The sequence below is a fragment of the Cervus canadensis genome, chromosome 21, assembly GCF_019320065.1.
Source record: "Cervus canadensis isolate Bull #8, Minnesota chromosome 21, ASM1932006v1, whole genome shotgun sequence".
Classification (NCBI taxonomy): Eukaryota; Metazoa; Chordata; class Mammalia; order Artiodactyla; family Cervidae; genus Cervus; species Cervus canadensis.
The window spans coordinates 58,596,053-58,607,497 of NC_057406.1; the positions used below are offsets into that span (position 1 = coordinate 58,596,053).

The following is an 11,445-nucleotide window of genomic DNA, read 5'->3' on the forward strand; positions in this document are numbered from 1 at the left end:
TGGGCCCATGTCATTGTCCCCAAGTTTTTTAGTGGGTTTCCTGGAGAGGAGACAATGCCCTCCTGTCCAGAGGGTCTGGGCAGGTAAAAAAAAAAAAAAAAATCATTCTCCCTCTTACTCTTTCTTTCTTTTAAATAATTTTTGGCTGTGCTGGGTCTTCACTGATGCACGGGCTTTTCTCCAGTTGTGAGAGGGGGCTACTCTCTAGTTGCAGTGTGTGGGCTTCTCATCGTGGTGGCTTTCCTCATTGTGGAGCACAGGCTTTAGGGACCACAGGCTTCAGTAGTTGCCGCTCCCAGACTGTAAAGCACAGTCTCAATAGTTGTGGCACATGGGCTTAGTAGCTCTGTGGCACATGGGATCCACCCGGATCAGGGATCGAACCTGTGCCTCCTGCATTGGCAGGTGGCATCTTTACCACTGAGCCGCCTGGGGAGGCCTCTTACTCTTTCTTACCCCCAAATCAGACTCACGGCACAATGCTGGGGCATGTACAGACTTGTACGTGCCTTCAACTTACTTTGACAGACTCATGGCCACTCTGGGGACCAGACAAGGTGGCCAGCCCCACCCTCTGTGCTCTCAGGCTGCTGGGGGGAGATGGATGCCTGGACATGTGGCATCGGTCTGGTGGCTGGCCAGCTGGAAAGGGTCTCTGAAGAGCCACCTCCTGATCTGGCCCCTCCCCAGCTGCCCTTCGGCTCCCACCCCGTCTTCCTCCCCTCCCCCTCCCCCTCACTGGGCCTGGTTTCCTCCATTAACCAGGGAGTGAGAGCTGGTCTCTCTGAGGGCCTTCCTGCCCCGAGGTCAACGACTCAGGGCCAGCGAGGTTCTGGGAAATGCAGCCTCCAGAGAGGAGGCATCAGAGGCCAAGCCCTCCCGAACACAGTGAGGGCACGGCCCCAGCCTGACGTGCAGACAGACTCATCTTCCCAGGCCGCCCCAGCCCCTGCTGGCCTCATCCTCTGGGGCCACTGTCCTGGGGAGCTGTTCTCTGCTGGTTCCTCAGAGGCCGTGGGGCCAGCGCCAGGACAGGGAGGGCCTGGGCTGGCCCCACACAGCCTGTGTGTCTCCCCCTCGCTAAGGAGACACGCAGTCTTGTGGGCTTGAGAGCTGCGGCCCTGATGTTGGCCTGGCTGTAGCTGGGTGGTCAGGGCTAAGGGCTGAACGAACACCAACCAGGCCCACTAGGCAGCCAGTCCCTCACTTGCAGCCACCGTGAAGCCCCCCTCCTTCCCCCAGCCATGTAGTACTCAGCAATTCAAGCAAACGTGGGCATGGAAGGCAAGGCCTTTTGGAGGGGGGGACTAGACATGGAGAAGGCACCCCCCAGGGGCACTAGTTCCCGCTCCCCTCCCCTCTTATAGAAATACTCTCTCCCCATCAACCTCCCTATCGACCTCAGTCAAGAGCAGCCTCAAAACAGCCAGTGTGGGTGGGTGGGGGAATTTCCCTGGTGGCCCAGTGGTTAAGACTCTGCACTTCCAATGCAGGGGCTTGGGTTGGATCCTTGCTTGGAGAACTAAGATCCCACATGCTGCAACTAAGAACCCAGCACAGTCAGATAAATAAATAAAACTTAAAAAAAAAAAAAAAAAATGACAGCGAAAACCCAGAGCCAGCTCAGGACTCTCTTCTCTTGCTGGTTGACCCCAGGCAAGGCCCACACCCTCTCTGGTTTCCATCTCCCTCTCCTGGCCCAGCCTTGATAGCTTCCTTCCTTTATTTCAGCATCACAGGTTTGATAGGGACAGAATGAAAGGACAAAGGAGGTGATTAAATAGTTAGTCCCACTAGGGAACTGTAAATAGAAAATATGACAGACCCCTGTAAGTTAATGATTTCTTAAGAAAAGAAAGCAGGTTTGCTTAACCACAAAATCAAGCAGGCTTGCTTAACAACAAAAGCATGCAACAGAAGCACTGGACATGCCCCAGAACAATAAAACAATGGTAGTATGAGACCCACACCCTGCCCAGTGAGTTCAGTAAGTTAATGATTCCTAGGACATGCTCTCTACATGCATAAAAAACAACAATTTATGGACCTAGCTTGATCACACAGGGACCAAAAAAAACTCCCCTGCTCAATCTGGAGGAGGAACTGATGATGGAAACCTGATGTCTACTCAAAAAAGACAAAGAAGATTTTCGCCCCCTCCCCACTTTTTCTTTGATTATATAACTGTAGCCCACTAAGTTCTCTGGGTGTGGCATTTCTCACCTGCCCACTTGTAAATCTCACAAGCATCCTGTTCTAATAAAATCACTTCTTATTTACCACTTTTGAAGAACCCGCCTGCCAATGCAGGAGACATTAAGAGACGTGGGTTTGATCCCTGAGTAGGGAAGATTCCCTGGAAGAGGAAATGGCAACCCACTCCAGTATTCTTGCCTAAAGAATTCCATGGACAGAGAAGCCTGGCTGGCTACACAGGGATCTGCATCCACAGGGATGCAGAGTCAGACACAACTGAAGTGACTTAGCATGCATGTCTACCACTTTGTTTTCGCTGAATTCTCCTCCACGCTGACATAAAGGAGCTCTTTGTCTCGCCACCCTCAAAATGACACCAATAGGTTTTAGGTTCCTTGTGAGATGGAAATGATTAATGCAGGAAATAACATGAGAGTACCTAACACATCCATCTCAAGAGGGAGAGTACTTGGTGGCCCAGGGACACAGAGAGGTGCCCAAAATCATAGGGGAAGTGGCAGAGGTGTTGGGGTTCAGCCAAGCACCCTATGTGAGGAGAGAACATGCATGCATGCTAAGACGCTTCAGTCATGTCTGACTCATGCAACCCTGTGGACTACAGCCCACCAGGCTCTTCTGTCCATGGAATTCTCCAAGCAAGAATACTGGAGTGGGTTGCCCTGCCTTTCTCCAGGAGATTTTCCTGACCCAGGGATCGAACCAACATGTCTCACATATCCTGCATTGGCAGGTGTGTTCTTTATCCCTGAAAGTGAAAGTTGCTCAGTCATGTCTGACTCTTTGTGACCCCATGGACTATACAGTCCATGGAATTCTCCAGGCCAGAATACTGGAGTGGGTAGCCTTTCCCTTCTCCAGGGGATCTTCCCAACCCAGGGATCGAACCCAGGTCTCCCTCATTACAGGCAGATTCTTTACCAGCTGAGCCACAAGGTGTAATGAGGTCCGGGAGGTGGGATAAGGGTGAGGACAAGACCAGGCACGAGGCGAGGCATGGAACACCCCCTGGGAGGTTGTGTGCTCCAGCCATTCCTGTGCTCGTTCATCTTCGCTTGTCCTCTCTGTCCTCAGCCCCGTGGAAGGCAGTTCAAGGAAGAGCTGGGCTAGGAGCAGCTAGGAGCCTAGCTAGGAGCTAGGAGTGGCTTAAAGAGGGCTTTTATCCTCAGAACCGTGTTTTCTCAAAGCCTAGACCAGGATCCTCTGCATCTGAATTATGAGAGCTTTAATAATGCACATCCCAGGTCCCATCCCAGACCCATGACCATCAGCAGATCTTTATAAAAATGGTTAAAACTCTGCGATCCCAAAGTAGGGGGCAAGGGTTCGATCCCTAAGATCTCATAGGCAGCACAGCTCAGCCAAAAAAAAAAAAAGAACAAACAACTTTGTTACTTTGGGCTTGGGAAGTGTCAGAAATGCCAGAATTTGGGGGGGCTGGGACTTTCTAAGGCAAAAGTGGCAGGGACTAAATGGTGGCTGAGGTGGGGCAGGTCTGATGGCATTCCTGCATCTCCGTCTCCCCTCCCCCAAAGTAGGTGGGTGGTGCAGGTGCTCAGCTCCAGCTCAGGTTTCAGGCCCAGGAACACTTCTCTGAGGTTCTCAATCATCATAAAATATTCCCTTTGACCTGGGAGTCCCACATCTATAAAATCCCAAAGAAGAAATAACCTCTGTGTCTGAACTTGTTCATTCTGGCCTTGTAATAATGGATAAAAAAAAGTTAACTAAAAAGTACCTAAATGTTGGACGGTGAGGGAAAAGTTAAGGGTGTGATCCTAGCTGACCAACGATCCCCAGTCCGGGATGTCCTGAAGGATGGTTGTGGGGATGCAAAGAGCCACTGCTGTGGTGTGGTGGAAAGGCTGGAAGGGAGGAGAGCGGGACCCTGGGGGGTCAGATTGTCTGGTTCATATCCTGTCTCTGCCCCTTCCCAGCTGTGTGACATGAGGCTGTCACTAAACTGCTCTGAGCTTCAGTTTTCTCATCCATAAACTAGATGTCACAATAGGACCTACCTGCTAGGGTTATGTGTGTATTGAAGGAGTTAATACACAGAGTATCTAAACAAGCAGTGTCTGGAACCCCTGTGTTAGACACTACTGTTACACTCCATAACAGGCTGTTATGGCCTAATCTGTGTCTCCTCAAATTCATCTGTTGAAGCCCTAATCCCCCAGCACCCCAGAATGTGGTTAAAAATGTAGCATAGAAAAAAAAAAGAATGTTACTGTATTTGGAGATGTGGCCTTTACAGAGGTGGTTGTTCATTTGCTCAGTTGTGTTCGATTCTTTGTGATCCCATGGTCTGTAGCACACCAGGCTTCCCTGTCCAACTCCCAGAGCTTGCTCAAACTCATGTCCATCAAGTCAGTGATGCCATCCAACTACCAGACGAGTGTATGCTCCTTGGTCCTTGTCTCGTCACAACAAAGATTTGGAATGACGGACATTAAAGCCCTCGACGCGTCACAGCTCTTGGGTCTTGGACAGACCGTGTTATAGCTCTCAGGTCTCGAACAGACCATGTTATAGCTCTTAGACAAATCAGTGTTACAGCTCCATTTTATTTAGAAAATAGCAGGAAAATCCATCCTTGAGGCGTGCCGACCCAAAGACACGAAGAGAAGAGAGTGGGGGAGTGCTCCCAGCGGTGGGGTCGAGGAGGGGGCGGAGAGAGAGAGAGACCTTGGCCCTTTGGCTCCTCTTTTTATAAGCCTTTTCCTCCCCCCTGGGCCTGCCCTATGTAAATTCGGCTAGCCAGGAGTGTTTTTGTTCTATTTGAGGTCCTTCCCCCTAGGCCTGCCCTATGTAAATTGGGCTAGCCAGGAGTGTTGTTTATTCTACCCTAGGTCCTCACTGCTTGGACCTTTCTTTGTTCTATTTTCAGGGGCTTTTCCCTTTCTTATCTTTTAGGCACCGCCATTCTGGACTTGTGTTTCCTATCCTAACTACCTAACACAACCATCTCATTCTCTGTTGTCCCCTTCTCCTCCTGCCCTCAATTTCTCCCAGCATCAGGGTCTTTTCCAATGAGTCTGCTCTTTGCTCCAGGTGGTCAAAAGGCAAAAAGAGATGACAGAGGTAATTAAGTTAAAATGAACTTTATTTGATCATTTTTGATGGTCATTTAAATGATCCAATTTAATCATTTAAGAATGATCATTTAAATGACCCAATATGACTGGTAACCTTGTATGAAAATAAAATTTGGGAGACTTCCCTGGTGGTCCAGTGCAATGTAAGGGCCATGGCTTCAATCTCTGGTTTGAGGGATTGAGCTTACTTCAACAGCACAAATATTTTTTAATTTGGCTGCACTAGGTCTTTGTTGCTAGGCATGGACTTTCTCTAGTTGTGGCAAGTGGGGGCTTCTCTTCATTGTGGTTTCTTGTTGAGGCAACTTGTCTCATGGAGCAAGAAACGGGCACGCAGCTTCAGTAGTTGTGGCGCATGGGCATAGCTACTCCCAGGCACATGGGTTCTTCCTGGACCAGGGATCAAACCTGTGTCCCCTACATTGGCAGGAATATTCTTTTCTTTTCTTTTTTTTAAAAAATTAATTCATTTTTTAATTGAAGAATAATGGCTTTACAGAATTTTGTTGTTTTTTGTCAAACCGCAACATGAATCAGCCATAGGTATACATATATCCCCTCCCTTTTGAACCTCCCTCCCATCTCCCTCCCCATCCCACCCCTCCAGGTTGACACAGAGCCCCTGTTTGGGTTTCCTGAGCCAGACAGCAAATTATTTTACATATGGTTATGAAAGTTTCCATGTTATTCTTTCCATACATCTCACCCTCTCCTCCCCTCTCCTCAGGCAGGAATATTCTTAATCATTGTACCACCAGGGAAGTCCTAGAAACTTTTTTCTTTGCAAAATGTGGAACACTTTACAAATTTGCATGTCTTGTTTGCACAGAGGCTATGCTAATCTCTGTATTATTCCAATTTTAGTATATGTGCTACTGAAGTGAGCACCCTACACACTTTCAACACGCTGCTTACCACATAACAGCAGTATGCTCCAACATTACATATATTGTCTCATGTCAATCTCTCAACCATAAGGGTTATATACTATCTTCCCATTTCAGAGATGAGGAAAAATGAGGATTGACTAGTGAGGGGGATGGCTCTCACTGGAACCAGGTCTTTCTGACTCCAAGGCCCTATTCAAAGCCTTGCTCCATCCCCCTTGGTGGTGCCCTACTCAGCCTCTGGCATCCTTGCCTTCCTCCTGGGACAGAAAAGTCATGTTATTTTTCCATCTCTGTGCCTTAGCACATGCTGTTCCCTCTGCCTGAAATACTCTTCCCAGTACCTGCCTCTGACTCTTATCCAATTCTCCCAAACAAAACCCCTCTATTTATTACCCAGCCCTGCAGCCTTGCTCCTTATCAGGGCTTCCACTTTTTCTGTGCTTTATCATTATGATGGTATTTGTTACTTGTTGCTACTCTGGCATTTATACTTTACATTGTATCCATGTGTTTGCTGTAGGATTCTTGAGGGCCAGGGCTCTGTCCTCCTCTGCTTTTTTTTTTTTCTTTTCACTGTTGTGTCTGACTCTTTGTGATCCCATGGACTATAGCCTGCTAGGCTCCTCTGTCCATGGGCTTTCCCAGGCAAGAATACTGGAGTGGGTTGCCATTTCCTTCTCCACCTCCTCTGCTTTGACTCCTAATTCCTAGCATCAGGCAGCCCAGAGAGGCATCCAGATACACCAGCTGGCTGAGGTTAGTGAGTGAAGCCACTGTGTTGGGACTAGAGAGAATACTGCAGCTTTAGGAGTAGTTCCTAAGCAAAGGACTCCTCTGCTTCCTGCCTGGGGCCAGGGTGGTGAAGGCAAATGAAGGAGAGAGGCCCCAAATCCCCACTCTTGGCATGAGAACAGGGATGCTGTGACTCCCCTGGGATCGGAGAGTGGCCAAGGAGGAGGCCGAGGGGTCTGGCCCCCCCCCACTCTTGTTTCATTCCCTCGTTCCTGGGCACATCACACCATCTCTTTGGGCCTCAGTTTCCTCGTCTGTGATATGGGAACAATGGTTGCTACCTCAGGTGGGTGTTGGGAGGGTTAGATGTGGGTGGTACACCTGGCAACGTGGGACACAAAGGGATCCATGCCAAATTGCCTGCCTGCTCGTGGTTGAGGCAGGCAGCCGGCCAGAGACAGACAGCTACATGCCTGTGGTCAGCCAGGAAGCCGGCCGAAGATGGGGACCCAACTAGCAGCTGTGTAGCAAGGGCGTCCTGGCTCACACCCATTGGTGGCTGTGTGGATGGCTGGCTTAGAGGCTGGGTGAGAGGCTGGGTCAGAAGTGGCTCAGAGGCATGGAGACCAGGGGACCAGACTCAGGGTGAATTCCAGTGGGCATTCTCCAAGGGTGAGGTCACCACCAGGAGGGGGGTGGTGGCAGGGGTCAGAGCCAGGACACAGAGCCGAAGGTAAGGCCCACTGCCTGGCACAGTAACAGGCCCCTCCCATGGTGAGGTGCTGGGGTCCTTAATTCTATCTCGGGAAGCCTGGTGTTTCCTGTTTAACATGTAGCTTAGAGGTGGGGGAAGCTGGGGGAGGGGAAAAAGCAAAGCAAAGGACACTTCTTGAGCACCCGCAAGGGGGTCCAGCATGTTTAATCCTCATTCCGTGGTGATTATTTTTAGCCCCAGTTTGAAGATGGTGCAATTGAGGCTCAGAATGGTGGAAAATTTTCCCCCAAAGTGAAAGCGGTATAGCTAATGGGTGAGAACCCAGAGACTTTGGAATCAAGCATATCTGAGTTCTGATCTGAGCTCCAATACCTGTTCATGCAGTTACTAAAGCTTCCTGGGCCTCAGTTTCCTCATCTGTGAAATGGCAATAATGATAGTCCCTACCTCACTGTGAGGGCTCAGTGAGATGACAAATATGACATTTAGCCTTCATTTGTCCCCATTTTGCTGCTGTGACAACTGAGCCTGAGGCTGGTGAGGCCGTGTGTGCAAGACCACACCACTAGTGGATGGTGAATTCAGGACCTGAACCCAGATCTGATTCTTCCCGACTTACACCATCGTGTGGTGGCTCGTGGCGGCACCCAGCTTCCAAAAAGCTGGGGAGGAAAGGCGCCCAGATTTCTGGCAGAGCCGTGTATAAGCCAGGCTGGGGACCGGGGTTCAGGGTCACGCCTGCACCCGGTATTCCAGGCAGCAGAGAGGAACTGCGACAGCGTGCCTGGAAGCCTGGCTCGTTCACAGCATCCTGCCCTCTGCTGACATTGTTCTCTGGACGCTTCCAGCCCATGCACATTAAGGTTTCCGGTAGCCTGGCCAAATTACCTTCACTTACCGGAGAAGCCCTCCCCAGGCGGCTGGGGTAGCGGCTGAGCTGCCCTGCGACCTTCACCCAAGGCCAGGCGTGCTGGGCCGGGCACGGGCACAGCCCCAACAACATCCCCTTGACCAGCAGGTCATGACCCCACATACTGCCCTTCTCAGAGACACTGCCGGCCTGCTTGCTCCCCACTCCTGGAGCCCAGTGAAGAAAAGGCCATGATTCATTTCCATTTTAGGGTTGGCTAAAGTCAAGGCACTTGGCTTCAGGTCTCAACCATCACAAACACTCTGTGACCTGGGCAAGCCTTCCCCCTCTCTGCGCCCTTCTGAGGGTCTGGACGATACTCCAGGAATCCTCACACTCTGACATTCGTTCAGGGTGACCCACCACCCCTTGCTCTGTTGTCTTAAAGCTAAGCGCTTCCCAGGTGGACCAGTGGTAAAGGATCCACCTGCCTGGAGAAGGAAATGGCAACCTACTCCGGTATTCTTGCCTGGGAAATCCTATAGACAGAGGAGCCTGGTGGGCTACAGTCCACGGGTTGCAAAGAGTTGGATACAATTTAGTGACTAAACAACAACAAATCGGGACTTCCCTGGTAGTCCAGTGGCTAAAACTCTGCGTGCCCAGTGAAGGAGGCCTTGGGTTTGACCCCTGGTCAGGGAACTAGATCCCACATGCCACAAGTAAAGATCCCATGTGCCACAACTAAAGTCAAATAAATAAATAAATACTGAAAAACAAACAAACTTAAAGCGCAGGCTGCTTGAAGCTGTGGTCACTTTCCCTCCCATGTTTAGAAGGCACCCACAAGAATGACCACCATTCATCCAATCAAGTGCTTCTAAGACCTGCTAAGGCTCTTTGGCACTTAGCAATCCTATTGGATAGAGGGTCTTGGCCTTTCCACTGGTGTCACTTGGCACTCCGTCTCCTCATCTGTGTAATGGGAAGAACTGCCCGGCAGGGGAGTGGTGGGGTCACAGCAGAGAACATAAACTCTACAAACTCAAGCTTCCATCTCCACCTCCAGATCAACTGGGTGAACTTGTTATTAGGAGTAGAGGTACAGAAGCCACATCCCGGGACGTCTCAGTGCTGAGAGCGTTTTGTAGGTGTCCGTGCTTCAGAGGGGTCGGGGGTGTCCCTGTGGCTGCCAGGCCCCGCAGCTGCATGCTCATAACCCCTCTTTCACGGGCCCAGAAGCCCGAGGCACCCAGAGGGCAGCAACAGTGGGGCCGGGGATGCAGAGCCAGCAGCGTCCCGGTGAGATCAGCACCGTGGAATTAGTCAAACGGGATCACCCTGAGGATCTTGTGTGCACAGCCAGTGACTCACACCACGAACAGCCTCACGGGCAGAGATGCCAAGCTGGGAGGCAGCCTCTCCAGCTCACCTCGCCCCGCAGCACACCTTTTAAGGACAGGGAGCTCCGGGCAGTGCAGAGGCCCTGCCTCCGCCCTGAGGCTTTCGCCAGCCCAGCTCCACACCTACTCTGGCTGGGCAGAGGGGCCAGCCCCCCACCTGGGTTCAAATCTGGCCTTGTCACTTTTTAGATATGACCTTGGGCAAGTCAATTTTCCCAAACCAGTTCCTTCACTTGTAATATGGAAACACTTGCCTCACCAGAGAGGAATTAAATGAGGTCATGCACAGAGAAAGTGCTTGGTGGAGGGCACCTTTTAAGGAGTGGCTGTGGTGGCCAATGGCAAGGGAAGCGCCCAAGCTCAGGCACCACAGTGCTCGGCTCTGAACTCGAGCCCCAGCCCTTACTTGCCGGGCTTTTTTGAGTTACTCAACTCTGCATCAGTGTCTCTTCTGTAAAGATTGCTGACGCTACCAGCTTTGTCAGGCTCTTGTGGGGTTAGGATCACGTACTCCATTTCCTAAGGTGAGGGGGGCAGTGCAGGAGCAGAGCCAGCCCAGGTGTCTGGGGGCTACATGTCCTGGACAAGGTCCCCAAGCTCCCTCCATGGACCTGGTGTGTTAACGGGAGCAGTGATGAGAATGCCCGACTTGTGGGGCTGCTGTGGGGGAGGTACTGAGAACAGCGCCTGGCACCCAGGAAGCATCTCCCAGCACTGCCTGTTCTCATTCATCTTACACACAGCTCTTGGCCTTTCTCCACAAGTGCCAGTTGCTGGTTTACTTCCCTTTTACATGCCTGTGACAGATTCCAGGCCGGTGGCCTTCCCAAAGCCACAGGCCTTGCTTCTGAGCTAACCCTGCCCTCTGGCGCCTGTCACAGACTTCCCAAGGCAGTCCTGGGGCTGAGCTGTCAAAGACCCCGCAGTAACTGAGGTAGTTCCAGCAGGGATACTGAGAACACCAAGCGCGCACACAGTACCCTTGGGCCAAGGGGAAGGACACCCTGCTGCCTGGAACCCACAGGGTGGGTCTCTCAGCTGGCAAGTGAGCCAAAGGGTGGCTTGGCCACAGGAGAAAAAGCGATAGGCTTTGCTGGCTGGAAACCTGGTTTGCCCGGCACCCTCCTCCATGGGCCAAGGGGAGCCTGGGAACAAGAATGGGCAGAGAGCCTGGTCTCAAAGCCTCTTGAGTTCCTGCGCACACACAGGAAGGACAGCCCGCCTCCTGATGGGCTGGGATGGGCATGGGGCCAGCCAGGCTTCCCGAGGAGTGTGCACACAGGAGCGAGCACCCGCTTAGCAGAGGCGGCCCCTGGGGATCAGTGACAACAGCCCAGGCTTCAGAGGCAACCAGCTCCGGGCAGAAGCGTGGGCTCTGCACCCCGAGAGCCTACATGCATAATGGGGGCCACAAACTCCCTTCTGCCTGATGTGTGCGTAAAGCCGTCCCCGGAAGAGTGGCCACCACTGACAACAGCAGTAGTCACAGGAATGGCTGGCCAAGGGCAAGAGGCTGGTGGGAGTCAGAGGGGGAACACGGCAG

The 11,445-nt window shown here is 51.7% G+C and overlaps 1 non-coding gene across 1 annotated transcript; it reads right to left on the reverse strand.

Annotated features, from left to right (window-relative positions):
- Positions 1 to 6,096: 6,096 nt before the first annotated feature.
- LOC122424106 lies at positions 6,097 to 6,200 on the reverse strand. The gene has a single exon (XR_006264304.1). It is a non-coding gene; the product is annotated as a U6 spliceosomal RNA (small nuclear RNA).
- Positions 6,201 to 11,445: the final 5,245 nt, after the last annotated feature.